Source organism: Apium graveolens, chromosome 7, assembly GCF_009905375.1.
Source record: "Apium graveolens cultivar Ventura chromosome 7, ASM990537v1, whole genome shotgun sequence".
Taxonomy (NCBI): Eukaryota; Viridiplantae; Streptophyta; class Magnoliopsida; order Apiales; family Apiaceae; genus Apium; species Apium graveolens.
Genome location: NC_133653.1, coordinates 200,670,298 through 200,688,582, shown reverse-complemented (window position 1 = coordinate 200,688,582; position 18,285 = coordinate 200,670,298). Strand labels below are relative to the sequence as shown.

At 32.3% G+C, this 18,285-nt stretch overlaps 1 long non-coding RNA gene across 4 annotated transcripts; it reads right to left on the bottom strand.

Annotated features, from left to right (window-relative positions):
- Positions 1–1,469: 1,469 nt before the first annotated feature.
- Positions 1,470–4,022, bottom strand: LOC141674147 (uncharacterized). 4 transcript variants are annotated; one of them, XR_012555836.1, is made up of 4 exons: positions 3,729–4,019; positions 3,261–3,316; positions 2,479–2,569; positions 1,470–2,173 (listed from the first exon to the last, which is right to left on the bottom strand). It is a non-coding gene; the product is annotated as an uncharacterized LOC141674147 (long non-coding RNA). The 4 variants fall into 4 exon arrangements; XR_012555837.1 differs by having other exon boundaries at positions 1,470–2,569; positions 3,261–3,395; positions 3,729–4,022; XR_012555834.1 differs by having other exon boundaries at positions 1,470–2,569; positions 3,729–4,018.
- Between the last annotated feature and the right edge of the window lie 14,263 nt (positions 4,023–18,285).

Sequence of the window (18,285 nt, the reverse complement as noted above, 5' to 3'; positions counted from 1 at the left end):
TAGAAAATTCTAACCCATAATCCAGTAACTGATTCTTCACCTAAAGAATCTGTGCACAACAGCTTCCTGCAGCAATATATTATGCTTCTGCAGTTGATGTGGAAATTGACTTTTGTTTCTTGCTAAACCAAGAAACCAATCTGTCTCCAAGAAATTGGCAGCTTCCACCAGTGCTTTTCTTGTCTATTTTGCATCCTGTAAAATCTGTATCTGAGTAACCAATTAGCTTGAAATCTGATTCCCTAGGATACCGCAAACCTAGATCAGTTGTACCCTTAAGGTACTTGAAAATTCTTTTCATAGCTAATAAGTGAGATTCTCTTGGATCAGCCTGAAATCTTACACAAAGACAGGTAGCATACATGATATCAGGTCTACTTGCAGTTAGATAGAGTAAGGAGCCAATCATACCTCCGTAGTTAGTACTATCTACTGATTTATCAGTATCCTTATCTAACTTGGTTGCAGTGGTCATGGGAGTGGATGCAGTTGAATAATCTTGCATTCCAAATTTATTCAGTAAACTTCTGGTATACTTGGATTGACAGATAAAAGTGCCTTCTTCAGTTTGCTCGACTTGAAGGCCCAGAAAATAGCTGAGTTCTCCCATCATACTCATTTAATATCTTGACTGCATTAGCTTTGCAAACTTCTCACACAGTTTGGAATTAGTAGAACCAAATATGATATCATCAACATATATTTGTACCAAAAGTAAGTCCTTTCCATGGTTTAGGTAGAATAAAGTCTTGTCAATTGTGCTTCTGTGAAATCCACTTTCCAGAAGGAATTGAGCTAAGGTCTCATACCATGCTCTTAGAGCTTTCTTAGGGCCATAAAGTGCTTTCTCAAGCTTGTAAACATGATTGGGAAATTTAGGATCTACAAAGCCTGGAGGTTGTTCAACATATACCTCTTCTTCCAATTCTCCATTCAGAAAAGCACATTTTACATTCATTTGAAAGACTTTAAACTTCTTGTGAGGAGCATAAGCCAAAAAGATCCTTATGGATTCTAATCTAACAACTGGTGCAAATGTTTCATTATAATCAATACCACTACTACAAATTTAAACTTGCATAGCGCTTATTTATTAGCTTATATAGCGCTTTTAAACGCTATACAAGCCAACGCTATGCAAGTGAAAGGCACTTGCATAACGCTTATTTTGGCGCTCTCTAATTAATTTACTTAAATAGCGCTTCTAAAAATGCTACGTAAGTAAGCCATATCCAAGTGCGTCTACTTCTTTAATAGCATATCTGCAAACGCTATTCAAGTCATTTCACTTGCAAAAAACATCACTTGCATATCTTTTTATAAACGCCATACAAGATTTCCATTTTTTTTAAAAATAATAAATTATTTCTTTTATCATTTTATAACCTAAAATATTTTTTAAATAATATAATTCAAAAATATAATAATAATTGGCTATGAAAATCCAATCCTAATAAAAACTAGAATACTATCATCTAAAATTACTTTCATATAATTAAAATAAATTCAAAGAATCAACTACTTACATGAACCTTACATAACAATATTAGTACTTACAAATCAAAATTTTCTCATTAATTAGTTTCATACATTAAAAATCTAAAGCAAAGCAAGTACATTTACAATGAATATGAATATAGAAAAGAATTACAAATTTCTCTGGAGGAGTAAGCTGACCCAATATATTATTCTCAAAGGACCTGCTTGTTTTCAAGTAGCTCAAATTGTAAACTTCATCCACATATTTTTGTAACTTCTTTTTCTTCCTCTTTTCCGCATTCTCCTCTACAGTCTGCACCTGCAACTTGAAATCAGCTAGGATAGTGACATTCCCATGATCACTAGTACAAGGTCATTAAATATAGGCCGCACCTCTGTAATCAAGATTTCTATTAATTCATGTATTGCTGAGACCAAAACCTTATTTATCTTAAAAGAAGTCTTTAAATTGCCCCCCCATATATGAGTGTGTATGTTTCATCCAAATTACCATAGTTTCTTGTAATTATAATAAATAGCTTCAAATAAATAATTTGAAGGAGTATTTGGAGATTAATGTACCTTATTACTAAGTTAATGTGTTGCCTTCGTGCTCATAGAGATCAATGTACCTTAGTACTAAGTTAAATGTGTTGCCTTCCTGCTGATACTTACACACAAGCACATCACCCACCTGCTAGGAAGCAAGGGATTCTTCGGTCACCCAACGAATCCCCGTATTTTCACGCACCCCCGTATCGGATACTCGGATTCTTGGGGATACTCCGATATTCAAAATTCTCAAAAATTCTCAACTAAAATACATATTTTTTAATATTTATACTACATATATAAGTAATTTTAGATTAAATTCATGTTTTATAGATGCTTATATGATGTATTTGATGCAATTTGCATAAAACTATTAGTTTTGTTAATAGATTTCATAATATATTTATAATAAATATATGTACAATATCCCCATATTATTTTATTTACCGAATCAATGTATCCCCGCACTAGGCACCCGCATCCCCGCACCCCCGTATCCTTGCTTCTTAGCCCACCTGTATTTTTATGATTAGCCCACCTGTATTTTTATGATTTTAACCATCAAAATAAGATATTAAGTCATTAACAAAATAACATAGCATAGCAATAAAAGACTACATTGACTACATAGGCAAAATAGCAAATATTATTTTGGCACATAATGCAAACCATTACATAACAATATATTTAATATAGTGCAGACACACGGTAGACAATATACATTAGAATGATCTTTATTAGGCTGCCTTTAGCAATCATGTCTATATGAATTGCAGGTTTTAAATATATATTAAAAGTTCATAAATAAATTGGTTGTCAAGAAGCAATGCAGATAAGTCATACATTAACAGGGATAAGTAGATTTTTAAGACAGAATTCATGCATCATCCAACATGTTTTAAATCAATTAGAATTTGCTTTTCTAGTAAAGCAGAGCCTATTTTCCCTTCATGAACATAAAGTTATATCACTGGTTGTTTGTGCACTTGTAATTCAACTCAGCACACATAAATCCTTTACAACATAATTTTTAGTCTATCACGTACCAGAATTATTGCACCATAATTTTATGTCAGTGATCACTCAATTAATAATTACTAAACAGTATATAATAATCACACAAAAACAAAATCACTACTTAATACAAACCATAAAACTGCATAATTAACACAAAAATCAAACAAACCATCTAATTAAAACACGTTTCAATTGATACAACTGTGTAATACCTGGATTGCAAAAAAATTGGTACAGGTTCTTGTGTTCCGGAAAGAACGTGCATAACCTAGAAAAATTTAACATTTATATACAAAATACTCCTAGAAAAGTTGTTAATCGGCTTAGGTACAGTCAAAGCAACCCATCTGTTTACACAAATAAAGATAAGACTAAGAATACAAATACAAAATTTTCCACTATGGGTAAGCATACAAAATTACATATAATCAAAATCAATATATGTAATACTTTCAATTTTCAATTGTATATCCTGAAAATACACATTTTGTTGAAAATAAAAAGTGATGAAACAAATTAGAAATGTATGAATTATGTTAATTTGTCAAAGGGATCGAACCCAGTAAATGAACCCAATATAATTAAAAACCTAGAATTAGAAACCAAAGAAGTTAAGAAGAACCCAATTCACAACCCGAAGTTACTAAACCCAGTCAATACCTTGATACAGAGATACTTACAAATTAAATTGAAGCTTGTTCTTTTTTTTCTCCATTTGTAAACTTCACATAGCTTCTTTAATCGACACTCTCCAGATGACACTGCAATTACCCAGTCAAAACCAAGATCAGCACAATACAGAGATGAAATGTTCATGAAGAAAGAGAAATCATTAGGTAAATTTGTCGATGCTCGGGTAGATAATCCTCTGTGCCTTTCGAAGAACAGAGAGAAAGGGTTCTTTTACTTAGTTGATTATTTAAAAGTAAAATAATAGAAATTTAGGATACATCTGCTAGCATAGCATTTGTAAAAACGCTTCACTACTTTTTAAATGGATTATTAAATAAAAATTAATTACTTAAATTATGGTTTCTTACATAGCGTTTGTACGAACGTCACGCAACACAACTCTTTGGTAGCACTCCCCTCCAAACCGCTATGCAAGTAATTTAATTTACTTTTTTTCTTAATTTTTATTTCTATTTTAACAGCTTAAATAGCATTTTTTTGAAAAATGCTATGTAAGTAGCATACTTGTATAGCACCTAGAAAAAAGCGCTATCTAAGTAGCGGTTTCCAAGTTAATATTTGTAGTAGTGTACCCTCCTGTTGAGAGTAGCCTTTAGCAACCGGTCTTGCTTTATTCCTTGTAATTATGTCATCACTGTCAGTTTTGTTTCTGAACACCCATTTTATATCAACAACTGATCCGTTCTTTGGTCTTGGCACTAGGGTCCAGACTTTATTTCTTTCAAATTCATTTAACTCTTCCTGTATTGCTTGCACCCAATCAGCATCTTGAAGAGCTTCTTCCACTTTCTTTGGTTCAGTATGAGATAGTAAAGAATGATAGTGACATTCAATTGAAGTTACAGTTCTAGTTCTGACACCTACTTCAGGATCTCCAATGATTAAATCAGATGTATGTGCTTCAGTCCACTTCCTTGCAGATTGAAGTTGATCTCTAGAACTGGATCGTCCCCCATGATCCATGCTGTCTCCATCAGCATTTTCTGATGCTCCCATGTAGATATGCTCTCAGAGACTTTAGAAATTGAATTTGAGTTTTCAGGAGTTGAAGAATCAGAGCTTTCAGAATTATCAGAATTTGGCTCTTCGGAACTAGATGAATCAGAACTTGAAGAGCCAGTGACAGGTTCTGATGCTTCTCGAGAGTCTTGAGATGTGGTAGGTTCTTCACCTTGCTCCTCCTGAACAGGTGCATTTTCCTTTGGAGTTATTACCACAGTTTCAACGACATCAGAACTTAATCCATCAGAACTTACAAGATCAGGATTTAATTCTTCATTCTCAAATCTCAGCTGATCATGATCATCGAAATCTTCAAGTTCAGTAATCTTCTTATCATCAAAAGAGACATTGATAGATTCCATGACAACTCTTGTTCTCAAATTGTAGACTCTGAAGGCTTTTATGAAAAATGGATATCCAACAAAAATTCCTTCATCAGCTTTTAGATCAAATTTTGACAGCTGTTCAGGATGAGTCTTAAGAATAAAACACTTGCAACCATATACATAAAAGTATTTTAGATTTGTCTTCTTTTTCTTTACAATCTCATATGGTGTTTTTTCATGCTTATTTATGAGTGCAGCATTTTGTGTAAAACAAGCAGTCTACACAGCCTCAGCCCAAAAATAGGTTGGCTGTTTTGCTTCATCAAGCATTATTCGTGCAGTTTCAATGAGAGTCATGTTCTTTCTTTCTATACCTCCATTTTGCTGTGGAGTTCCAGGTGCAGAAAATTCCTATTTGATTCCATGATCTTTGCAGAACTCTTCCATGATTAAATTCTTGAACTCAGTGCCATTATCACTCCTTATGATTTTAACAAAATCTTTGATCAATTTATCCAGCTGTCTGACATGATCAATTAGGGTAGATGCAGTTTCAGTCTTCTTATGCAAGAAGTACACCCAAGTGTACCTTGTGAACTCATTACTATAACCATAACATATTTCTTCTTTGTAATAGACATGACATTGGTTGGACAAAATAGATCAACATGCAGTAGGTGATAAGGCTCAAGAGTTGATGACTCAGATTTGCTCTTGAAAGAAGATTTTCTGTGTTTTGCATTCTGACATGAATCACAAAGGCCATCAGGAGAAAATACTATTTTTGGCAGTCCTCTCACAAGATCTTTCTTTACAAGCTCATTTATGTTGATGAAATTTAAATGAGAGAGTTTCTTGTGCCAATTCCAGCTTTCTTCAATTGATGCTCTACTCAATAGACAGATTGTAGAACCATCAGTACTTGTTGAAAGTCTTGCTTCATAAATGTTACCATGCATGTATCCTTTCAGAACCACTTTGCCTGTTGAATTACTTATAACTTCACAGTGTTCTTCAAAGAAATCCACATGATAACCTCTGTCACAGATTTGACTTATACTCGACAAATTGTGTTTAAGTCCTAAGGTAAGATCTACTTTTTCAATGATGATATTCCCAAGATTGATCTTGCCATATCCCAGAGTTTTTCCAATGTTGCCATCTCCATAAGAAACTTCTGGGCCAGCTTTCTTTAAAAAATCTAATAGCAGGGCTTTATTTCCAGTCATATGTCCTGAACATCCACTGTCCAGAACTAGGATGTTCTTCCTGTTGCCCTGCAATCACAAAGACCACTAATGGTTAGTTTTAAGGACCACACTTGCTTGGATCCTTTAGCCTTTATAAGTTTGTTAACATTTGTAGCGGATTTAACATCAGAGTTTATGATAACAATTTTCTTATCTGTATTAACAGTATCAGACTTTGCATCATACTTTACACGAGAAGGAATTAAAACAACTTTCTTCAAAGAAGGTTTTATCTGATAATAATCATAGTACAAGCTATGATATTCCTTACAAGTATAAATGGAATACCATATACTACCACAATGAAAAGAAGAATTTTGTGGCTTAAATCTAACAGACTGACTCTTAAGTCCTGACTTAGAAGGTAAGGAGTTTATATTCCTATTCTTCCTGTAAAAAGAAGCCAGATGGTTAGAGTTTCCACAGTTATATCATTTCTTTCCAGGAGCATTAGGAACAGACATATAATTGTTACTTTTATTCACACCTTCCTTTCCGTTCCTATTTTTCCTAGCTACCTTTACCTTGTTGACACTGGTAACCTCTTTCAGCTTATATTTAAGCTGCTTCTTTGTCATTAAGCCTATATTAACTTCAGTTAGTTTATCATATTCTAATTTGTCAGAAGTTGACTCTGCTATCACTTCTGTCTCAATATCTTTTCAGAATCAGACTTTACAGTTTTAGCTACAAATTTAACAAAATTTATCTTTGGCTTAGCTTGTTCAGTTCCTTTTTCACTTTTCTCATCTCCGTAACCTAAGACCTCTTTCAAGTTTACACTACTTAGTATGTCCTGAGTTGCTCTTCCAGAGTTAGTCCAAGTCCTGATAATCTATCTCTCCTTTTCTAACTCAGTTTTTAGAGATTTATTCATTTTTAGCACTTCATCTCTAACATAGAAAGTATCATCTCCATCCTTCTGAGTTTGATGGAACATAACTAACTCTTTTTCTAAATAATCATTCTTCTTTTTAAAAGCAAGATTTTCAGAAGTTAATCTTTCACATATTAAATTTTGATCTCTATAGCTAATAAACATGGTTTTAAGATATAACCTCAACTCAATAATATCATCAGTATGAAATGCATAAGTTGTTTGAGGTACCTTTAACTCAGCAGCATCAGAACTACTATCAGCATTTGCCGTCAAGGCATAGTTCTCCTCATCTTCAGAATCTGAGGTGTCTGTCCAGCTTTTCTTCTTTGTGACAAGAGCCTTGCCTTTATCACTCTTTCCTTTCTTGCAGTCAGGAGATATGTGGCCTTTCTCACCACAGTTGTAGCATTTGACATTTGAGTAATCTCCTCTGTTAGACTTTCCTCCTTTGCCTTCAGATTTTCTGAAGCCCTTCTTATCAGGACTTCTACCTTTCTTGGAAAACTTCTTTCCCCTTCTGAATTTCCTGTAGGCTATCTTTGTGATACCCTTCACCATAAGAGCACACAACTTCATCATCTCTTCATCAACATCTACTTCAGGTAGATATTCAGTTTCTGAATCATCATCATCAGAACTTGATGATTCTGAATCAGACTTTATGATGAGTGCTTTTCCGTTTCCTTTCTTTGAGACATCCACTTTGGGGGATTCCTCCTCAGCATTAAGAGCAACTATTCTTGAGTTTCTTCCATTTCTCTTGCTTCTTTGATCCATCTTAAGTTCATAAGTCTTGAGCATTCCATAAATTTCATCAAGAGTAGTTTCATCATGACCATAGTTATCTCTTAGAATAGTAGCTTTCAAATCCCAACATTCAGGAAGAGCTAAAAGAAATTTCAGATTTGAACCTTCAATGTCATGTTTCTTGTCCACCAGTGACAGATCATTCAAGAGTTTGACAAACCTGTCATATAAGTCAGTTAATGACTTATCACTTTTTGAGTCAAAGTGCTCATACTCTTGAGTGAGTATAATCCTCTTATTTTTCTTGATTGCATCAGTTCCTTGACACCTTATCTCCAAAGCATCCCATATCTCCTTTGCAGTCTTGCATTGAATTACCCTATTTGACATGACATTATTAATGGCACTATGCAGCAAATGCATTACCTTTGCATCCTTGGAAATAGATGAGATATCTTCAGCTGTGTATTCAATTTTCTCCTTTGGTATGGTCTTTGCTGGCTGATCTGCAACTACAATAGAGAGCTTGGTTGGCTTATGTGGTCCTTCATTAATTCTGTTAAGGTATTCTGGATCTGTAGCTTACAGAAACATAGTCATCTTCACTTTCTATATGGGATACTCAGAAGGTCTCAACATGGGAACGCTGATAGTCTCATACCGACTATGGGTTTGAGTATTTGGAGTTTCTTCAGTTTTGGCGGGCTTGGTTGGATTTTCTACTTCTTCAGACATGATTATTTTGGATCTTTACTGTATGTGTGTTAATAGAGAGGCTCTGATACCACTTGTTAGGTCACACAACACTGTAGAAGGGGGTTGAATACAGTGTAAAATATAATCAAATTGATTTAAAGCACCAGTAACAGAAAACCGATGTATTCGATATAATAAACTCTGTTACAATGGAACTGTACTCTCTCAGTGATGAACAAATATCACGAGAGCTGCTAGATTATATTTGTATGATCTTCTCGATGATCGTAACTCTTATAGAGTAAACCTATATATGTGTTGATATAGACAGACAGTTACAAGATAAATTCTAGTTGATATGGAATATAATTATGTCTCCTAAAATATATCAACCAGATATCTTATATAAGTCTTCTAGTCCTCTGACTCTTTCCATGTATATCTTCTTCTTGTATTAGTCTTGATCTTCTTTCCTGTAAATCAGCTTCATTCCTTAACTGTTAGTCCTCCAGTACCTAAGTTCTGATATCCATCTTCTGATATTATCTTCTGATAATCTAAGTCCTGATATCCTTAAGTCCTGACTTCCAGTAAGTCCTGATTCCAGTAAGAACTGATATTTCCTATTAGTTAAGATCTGAAAACTAAACATGAAACATATTAGACATGACATCTCAAATATATCCAACATATCTTTTACTTATTAATCCAATAATACCCACTTTTTTTAAAATTTTAAAAAAATTAATCAATTTACTGAATTACCAAACTACCCCCCTTCTTCTTTTTCTTCCTCGCCACCACCATTGTCATGGAGGCACCGGCGGCGGCTACCGCCGGTGGTGGTTTCCAGTGGGTGTCGGAATTTAATTTTTCTTCCTTCGTTTTAATCCCTATTTCCTGATCTATAATTTTATCCAAACTATTTCGAAATCGAAACCCCGGAGTTGATTTTCCAGCCAAACTCCGGTGAGTCTTTCCCTCTCCCCGTTTCTCTATCTCTCTACCGGCCTCTCCTCTCTCTCACTCTCTCCTCTTTTTCTCATCTTTCTCTCCTCTCTTTTTGTCCTCTTTCTCGTCCCTCTTTCTCTCTCTCCACTCACTCTCTCCTTCGCCGATCACCACCACCACCGCCTCCGGTGGTGGCTCCGCCCCCTCCCCAACACATCACAAACACACGCCCAAATGTTTACTCCTTAATTATCATTCAACAATTAATAATCAAAAACCCCCAACTTCATATTTTCACCCAATTCAATCAAATCCCAATTAAATCAATTACCACTTCTATTTTTGTTATTCTACTTACACATATATGTATTTATGGATGTTGGGTTGGACCTCTTTTTGTTGGACGAACTCCAAAGCCAAGTACAAATTCTCTCATCAATTGCTAATTACCAATAATCATGTTAAGAAAATACTAGGATCCAATAATTAACTAAAAAAATAGTCATGATAATTACATATTCATGAGTTCCTAATTACATATTTAATTAACATAGCATCGATTAGGATTAATAATACAACTCAACAATCAAGTGATTTAATTACTACAAATAAATATCTAAAATAAATAAATAAAACAAGAAGGAATGATCAAGATCTTATAGAATCTACTTCACCACCCAACACAATAGCTAACACTTCACTCAATTGCTTCCTCTCTTTTACCCAATCTACACTCTACTTATGATAATTATATTACTAATTTTTTTTTAAATTTGATTATAAGACAAGTGAAATGGGTATCGAGTCCCACATTTTCACACAAAAATTTAAATAGAGTTAACATTAATCTAATGGCTAAACATAAAGGTTAGTATTCTCTAGAAAACCCTACATAAATCTAGAATTTTCTAATTAATTATAATTTAGCTATTAATTCCTATTTACTCATTTAATAGAAAAGAAAATACAATTTAGGAAAATAATTAAATACTCACCTTTTAAGAAAATTAAGTGAAGTCCCAAAATATTTAGAAAATATTTTTATGAAATAAAGACTTTATAAATTTTCGAAAACAATTTTTTTTAAAAAAAAATTGAATAATTTGATAATAAAACGGTCGAAATAAAATAAAATAAAATGATGACAAGATTTTGTATCTATACTTATGCCAAATTATTCCTCTATTATTCTTTTTCTCAAAAGAATAATGTAATACTTCTTATCACTTTAAAGAATTAATTTACTACTTTAGGGAATATCAACTAAAATTTTAAATGTAGAAAGTACAAATTATAATTACATATACACCATTTATTACACAAAAGCTAAAAAAATAGAACAATTAGCATAACAATTGGATTTATTAAAATAGCACTAGTCAATTATCAAATTAATCATAGGAGTTGAATATTCATTTGAGTTCCTTAAGTAAAAATAATAGATGGTCCCTTATCTAACAAATTAACTATATCAACAATAACTATATCAACAATATTTTTCCTAGAATTTTTCTCGAGCCTTACAAGTTGTTTGTGTTTAGTTGCCGGAAAATGATAAAAACAAAAAAAAAGAGTGTACTTGACTCTTTACAAAGGCATTCAAAATGGATTTGGGTTCCAAAAGAAGCTTCTTTTAGGGCACTTTTGAAATGAACGTTCGAGATTGAAATGGTTAAGATTCAATGGCTAAGATTGAGCCATGAAATATATAGGCTAAGTGTAAAGCAGTAATTTCCTAGTAATTTCCTTGTTTATTCTTGTAATAAGCTCATTTGTGCACATTAACACATTTATTAAAAAACATGAAATTATCTAGTTCATTACTCTTGTTGAGAAATAAAGCATTATGTTTCTATTGCTCATTTCTCTTAATGATATAACCATTCTCATGTTAAATGTACGAGTATGTTTCACTGTGGAATAGATTATAATAGATTATATTTAACAATACACCACTACAATCTCGTTTCACCATATCAGAGACTTAGAATGAAACCTAAACTAACAAATAGGGCATGAACAAACAAGGATAAGTACGGCAATAAAGCAAAATCAACAACAAAAATGGTTTTTATATGAAAGTAGGGACAACAGCTAGAAAGCTCCATGTCTCCACCTTTAACATCAAGTTGAGAGCATTCTCGTACAAGAGTAGTAATAACCTCATTTTTAGCTTTGGAAATATGCTTAATGTGACATGACTCTCAAGCCTCATTCTCCACATTTTTTATCAACAGCACGAAATTCCTCAAGGCAAAATTTTTGATTCATATTATTAATTTCATTTACAGCCTTTTGAGAATCAAATTGTACGACATGTTTTTGTATCACTTATCTTCCAAGCCAACTTTATCCTATAAAGTATGGATCAAAGTTCTACAAAGAGTGGCACTACCATACCTAGCCCCCTTAATTTATTCCCCTCGACTGGGCGCAACCTATAGAAGCTCATTTTATTCCTACACACCCTTACAGTTTACTTTGGCTATATTATAAGATGGCTTACTCCACCCTGCCATGATAATAATAAAATAGACAAATATGTGATATGTTATAGTTGATCAAACATTAAATCCTTGCTTAACCCCTTTGAAAATTAGTCAAAAATTTGAACTTAGAATGTACTCAAACTTGTCTCTACCAATAATAACTTAAATACTAAGTCAATATCAATAGAGTAAAAGTAAATTTGTCATAAAACCATACAACATAATCTCATTACATCATTTTCAGCATTTTTTTTCAAAATACAGCATGTCCAACAAACTTTATAAGATAAGCCATTTTCAAACAAATGTTTTTAAATTTTGTTTGTTTATGAGATGTTTTTAGTCTTTGCAAGCATGTGTGCATCCACCTGCTTGTGTTTTCTCCTTATGTATGTTTACTAAAATACTGTTTCATAAAAAAATTGAAAGTAAAAGTAAATGAAAATTATACTCAACAAGAGAAGGTAGTAGTCTGGTGTGACTACTAAACCTAAGATGTCCAATTTTCTTTACAAAATGGTGCAATATTTTCCATCTATTTTGTTTGAATTTGCTGAAATGCGAAAAAAGAAACAGCCAAATGTAAAAAAATGATTTCAACCTAAATCCCTTGAATTAATAAAAGTGATTGCAAGCACTTGTATTTAGTGAACAAAGAACACAAAAAAAACTTAAAAAGTTAAACAATAACATATATTATAGGAGAATTATGATTTTGTTTTGATAACATTCTAAAGTTTAAATATTTGTTTAATATATTTGAAAAATTTAGAAAAATTTCAAAAGTTTCAAATCTATGTGCTTCATGCACTATAATTTTTTAGAAAAGAATTATTTAGCTAATAATAAAGTTATTCTTAAATCGGTATATATGAATAGTTAGTATTGTTAGATATATAATTTACTAGTTATGGATTTAGGATTTACGGTATGGATTAGAGTTAGAATTTAGAATTTTTAAATTTTTAAAAAATAAGCCAACCCTAAGGATGTGATTATTCTCAAAAGTAAAGAGTTTACCGGAAAAAATCAACGAATTTAAGTATAGAAATATTATTTATTTATACAAAATTGAATTTAGGAGTTGATATCCCTAGAAACTAGGTCGAGAATAGATAATGAATGATCCAACTAAATAATAAATTTATTATTTACTCCTACAACTCCATATTACAACTCCATGTTGTGTCAAATTAATAAAGATTACATATCAAATTTTAATCTAACACCCAAATATATTTGTTTGTAACATAATTAAATTCGGGAAAACAAAGGGACGCGAATGGGAAGGTAAAGAAAGAGCAGAAAAAGAGAAAGAAGGGAGAGAGGGAGTGGGAGTGGGAGAGAGGGGAAGGGAGATTACCAACAACGAATGCAACGGTCTAGGATAAAGAAGTTAACAAACCCAATTAGGTAGACGTGGAAAAATAGGTCTGGATCCGAAGAACCGAACCAAAATTCATGAAATCGAGATCCGAATTATACAATCCAATAATTATACGAAAATCGATTTTAACCGATCAGAAAAATATCTGAAATAAAAGATCTGATTATAACATGGAACCGATTAAAACTGAATAATATATTACCCGAAATGAATATGACCCGAAATAAACAAAAATTATACTTTAAACTATTTTATGTTTATGATAACATACTTATTTAATCATAGTCTTTTGTAAAAGTACATTATATTATATTAAAAATACTAAATTAAATAAAAAATATATTTTTTAAATCTCAAAAATTTAAAAATTAAATAAGTTATGATCCGAAAATATCCGAACCGAATTTAATCCAAACAAAATTTTGTCCGATTTTAATCCAAATTTTATCCGATTTTAATCTGAATTAGACCTGAACCGAATCACATCCGATCCGATCTGAATGGTCTTCAAATATATCATAATCCGAAAGTAGATCCGATCCAAAATTGATCTGATCTGAAACTGAATTGGTTATCCGAATTTCCAGGTCTAGGTAGAACTGATGGGAAAATTAACAAGAAAAAATTTGTTACATGGCTATTTATGTATACATATTCAATCGTAAGTATTGACATACTTCATACAAGAAATGTAAGTTAGGAATTTGCTCTGATAGATGAATGAGGTGTGATGGTTTCCAGGACCAATGTTTCCATCGAGCGATGTTATAATGGATATAGTTTGATTTTGGGAAGAATAGACTAAAATAGGCCCGACCACTATTAGATTTTAGTTAAACTATTTTTTTAATAATTAAAAAAATTATTTTACTTCGGATTAGAGATGGCCAATGTATATATAATCACATATATATCGAGTGCTGAAAAACAGGCGTATATGCTAAGTATTTGTAATGATCTTATACAATGGCGAACCGCACCTGACGTAAATGAGTTTTTATACGTAGACCAATTTAGAGACTACGTATATGTCACCCTTATATATTGGTTGTTTACTTTACCAACATAAATGGTACTTTCAGAAGGTTAATATACGTTGCCTTTTTAAAAAATCTGATGTATGAAGTCTTATATACGTCAGATTCTTCTATGTGCGACGTAAATTAGGCGACATAAAAGTTTGATTTTGTACTAGTGAATTTGATGTGTATAACTGGTTGTATGAATGTATAACTGGTTGTATGAATGAATATTCCTTGAAATTACTTGGTATATTTCGGGAAATGCAATATTCAGGAGGTGTATTTCAATTATTTTTCAGGTATGTTGCCATAGGTAAATAACTAGGTCCATATGTGGGCCGCACATATAGGTCCCATATATAGGTCCCACAGATAGGCCCCACGGGTCGGCCCCCTAAGAGCCCCACAATTCTGAAAGAAATTCTAAGATCTTTTGCAACACACTAAGTATGTTACTATAGAGTCCAAAATATGTTTCTATTGAGATCTATTATAACAGAGATTAGTATGTTACAATAGAGTAGTTTCTATGTTGCTATAGATATATGTATTAACTAGCTACTAGTCAACATAGCTCTATTCTTTCCCTAGCCCTTTTTGGGTCTTTAGAAACTGAATTAAAACTGTATCTCACATTTTATCCAAAACAGAAAAAATGGTAAATCATTTATTGTATGATTCTCAAAACAATTTAGAAACACGACGTCCTTTAATAAACTTTATTACAGATTATAAAATCTCTTTGATTGTCTAATAAAATCTGTATTTGTGTAGTTATTAATCTCTTATTGATTCCACCTCCCTTCTTCCTTTCCTTCCTTCATTCCTTCTCTTTGCTCTATCTTAAACCTTTAGTTCTTGAGAACATTTCTCTCACTTGTCCATTCATCTCTATTTAAATAACTTTTCATTTCTCTTGTCCATTAAAAAGGGCATATTCATTCAAGTAAAGCATCACACAATTGCTGCAATTTCTGAATTTTACTTGTTCCTTACTTTTTCCAAATTTCTCATTGCTTTGATTTCGAATTTCAAAGTCACATCAAAATTTGACTTAATCTAATTGGAACCGATTTCCATCTAACTGACCATTAATTGATAAAATTAGCCAATTATCTCACTTAATTGATCAATTACACCAAGTGAAGACTAGCTAAATGAAATCAAAGACCAATTATATATAGACGAATTTACTGTAACTACCCTTTTTTAAGAGCCGAGATCACAATTATTTTGAGTATTAACATGAATATATACTTTCTATTTTTAAGAGTAAGGTATTTGGGCAGCATCTCCTTTATATTATTGACTGGAAGTCGGACTCAAGCCGACACCAACAATCAACCCAGAAGTAGACCAATCAACTTCCACCTTCTAAACTCACCATTTCACCACCATACATAATACTAACCCGTATAACTCATATCTTTAGTTCAACTTAGGATTATAGCGAACAATTCTTATTATACCATACCTTTTCTCATATCTTCTGATTATAACAAAATTTTACTACTGAGTACAATTATAAATTATTCTAGAATCCTTCTAGTTCGTGTTTCGATTCATGCTTTCTAATTAGCAATTTATCCATCCTTGAAAACATACACTTATTCTTATTTGTTAACTTGTTCAACTTTTGATAACCAACACATGGTCTCAACTATCATGATCTTATGAAAGAATTTATTTGGTTTTAAAGCATCATTTCTTAAAAATTATTATAGTTAGACCACCATACCTTCATCTCCACTTATGCTTTTTTATACTGAACTTCCTTCACCGGTTCGGTTATGAGTATCAAATTTTCCATAACTCATTAACTTTAGTGGGAAAACCCAACCATTCCTTAAAGAATACCCTTAAAGTTTATTCATAACTAGAACTTCTTCGATCTTGAATCTTCATGAAAAATATCTCTCACATGATTGAGGTATGTTTCATCTTCATAATGTATTAATCAATTATTTGGTTATTATTAAGAATTTCTTCATTCGCTTCCATTGTCCAATCAATTCTTTGCCTTATCCGATATACGCAGCTTCACTTTCTTATTCTTCTAGTTAATTTACCTCATACGGTTCGTTAATTACTGCAATTCATGCCAAAATCTCATACTTGCAACGTAATTGGTTCTTCTCTGCACGTAAATATCCACCCTTTATTAGCTTGCAATTATCCACGTAACTCCATCTGCTATACGGGTTCATTTAACTTCCTTTTAAAATATTTAAAGAGTAGACCTTACACAAGAAGGAATTTGTGTATATGATTCTGACTGGAAACTCTTTTTGTAAGGAATAAGAGTACAAGGAAAGAATTGGAAGGATCCATAAATCAACAAATTATGATTGAAGAAGAAGTAATAAATGATAATTTGGATATGAGTGAGACAACCATATTTGTACTCAAGATGGCCAGTCTTTCATAATATATGGCATACAACACATGATTAGGTGGCGTCCCACCAAACTCCTCGTTATTTTAACAAAGTGTCACATCATAACATTGCTTGTCTCATTCAGAAAATAAAATTTGAGGGAAAAATGATTTTGAAAGAAATACAACAATTTCCTTATCACCTCATAGAGCTGATCATGAAAGAAGTTCATACATTATTCAAGATTCATAAGAATATATATTAGTATAGAAAAGAATGATATCATTGGTCGATATCCACATTTCATTTATTTACAGCTTCAACGCTTGTCCGATCAATAGATCCCATTCCGAGTCATATATTAACTTTAGAAAGTTCACTGAAATGCCTTCTTTAATTGATCATTAGAATAAATTCCCATTTATTAGGTCTTGTATCTTTAGCATCTTGCTTCCATGTTCAATATTTATATAATTCGACCCTATTTGCACTCTTACAAGATTTACAATCATAACTTTAAATTTTTCCTACGCTACCGATCATTCAACATATTGACTCATTTGCTAATTACATTATTTCTTTTGAAAAGTCGTGAGATTCTCTCAATCTTCTTTGCTCCTACTCGGCTTCTTGTAAATCGACGTATTCTTTGAACTTTAATAGTATCAGAAATTGGATGAATATTTCTCCGTACATTGGTTCTGTCGGTAAACTTATCAAGCAATATTTGTACTCCTATTAGGAACAATTAAATCTTCTCGATAATAGCGGGTCCACTTGGATTGCTAAATGAAGCATACTAACTTCTAGAACAAGTATTTTTCTTGATAATCTGAATCTTATAGCAAACAAGAAACTCAATTAGTAGTTTGACAACCAAGTTTTCAAAACTTGTTTTGTTTAAAGGACTTTTAGAAAAAAATTGTTAAGAAAATCTCTTTTGAAAACTGTTTAAAATTTTTGAAATCACATGTCTGGTCGTCATTACTATATGAGTTGGTTGTCGTCCTTCTCATCTACTACCAAGTATCAAATTAGGGAAACATTCAGATAAGAGCTCATTCCTTTCCATATACCTTCTACCCTTTATTGGGTTCATTTTGTCTTTATTGCTCGACAAAAACTCCAGTTACCGTTGCATATTAACTTATCCATAATTTCACTTCCAGTCTTCCATACTAGTAACACTCTTATCATCATCTCTTACGATTACTGAGTATAACAAGTCTATCTAGTAATCATCAAATCTATTTTACAAAACAAGGTTGACTAATATCACATCACATTACTTCTATAAGTATCATGCTTGGTCATAACATCATCATCTATTTTCGAGAAAACTTTTGATTTCCAATCTTCTCAAACTTCTTTGAAATCCATCTATCCCACTCCACAAGATAACCAGAGGTGGAATACT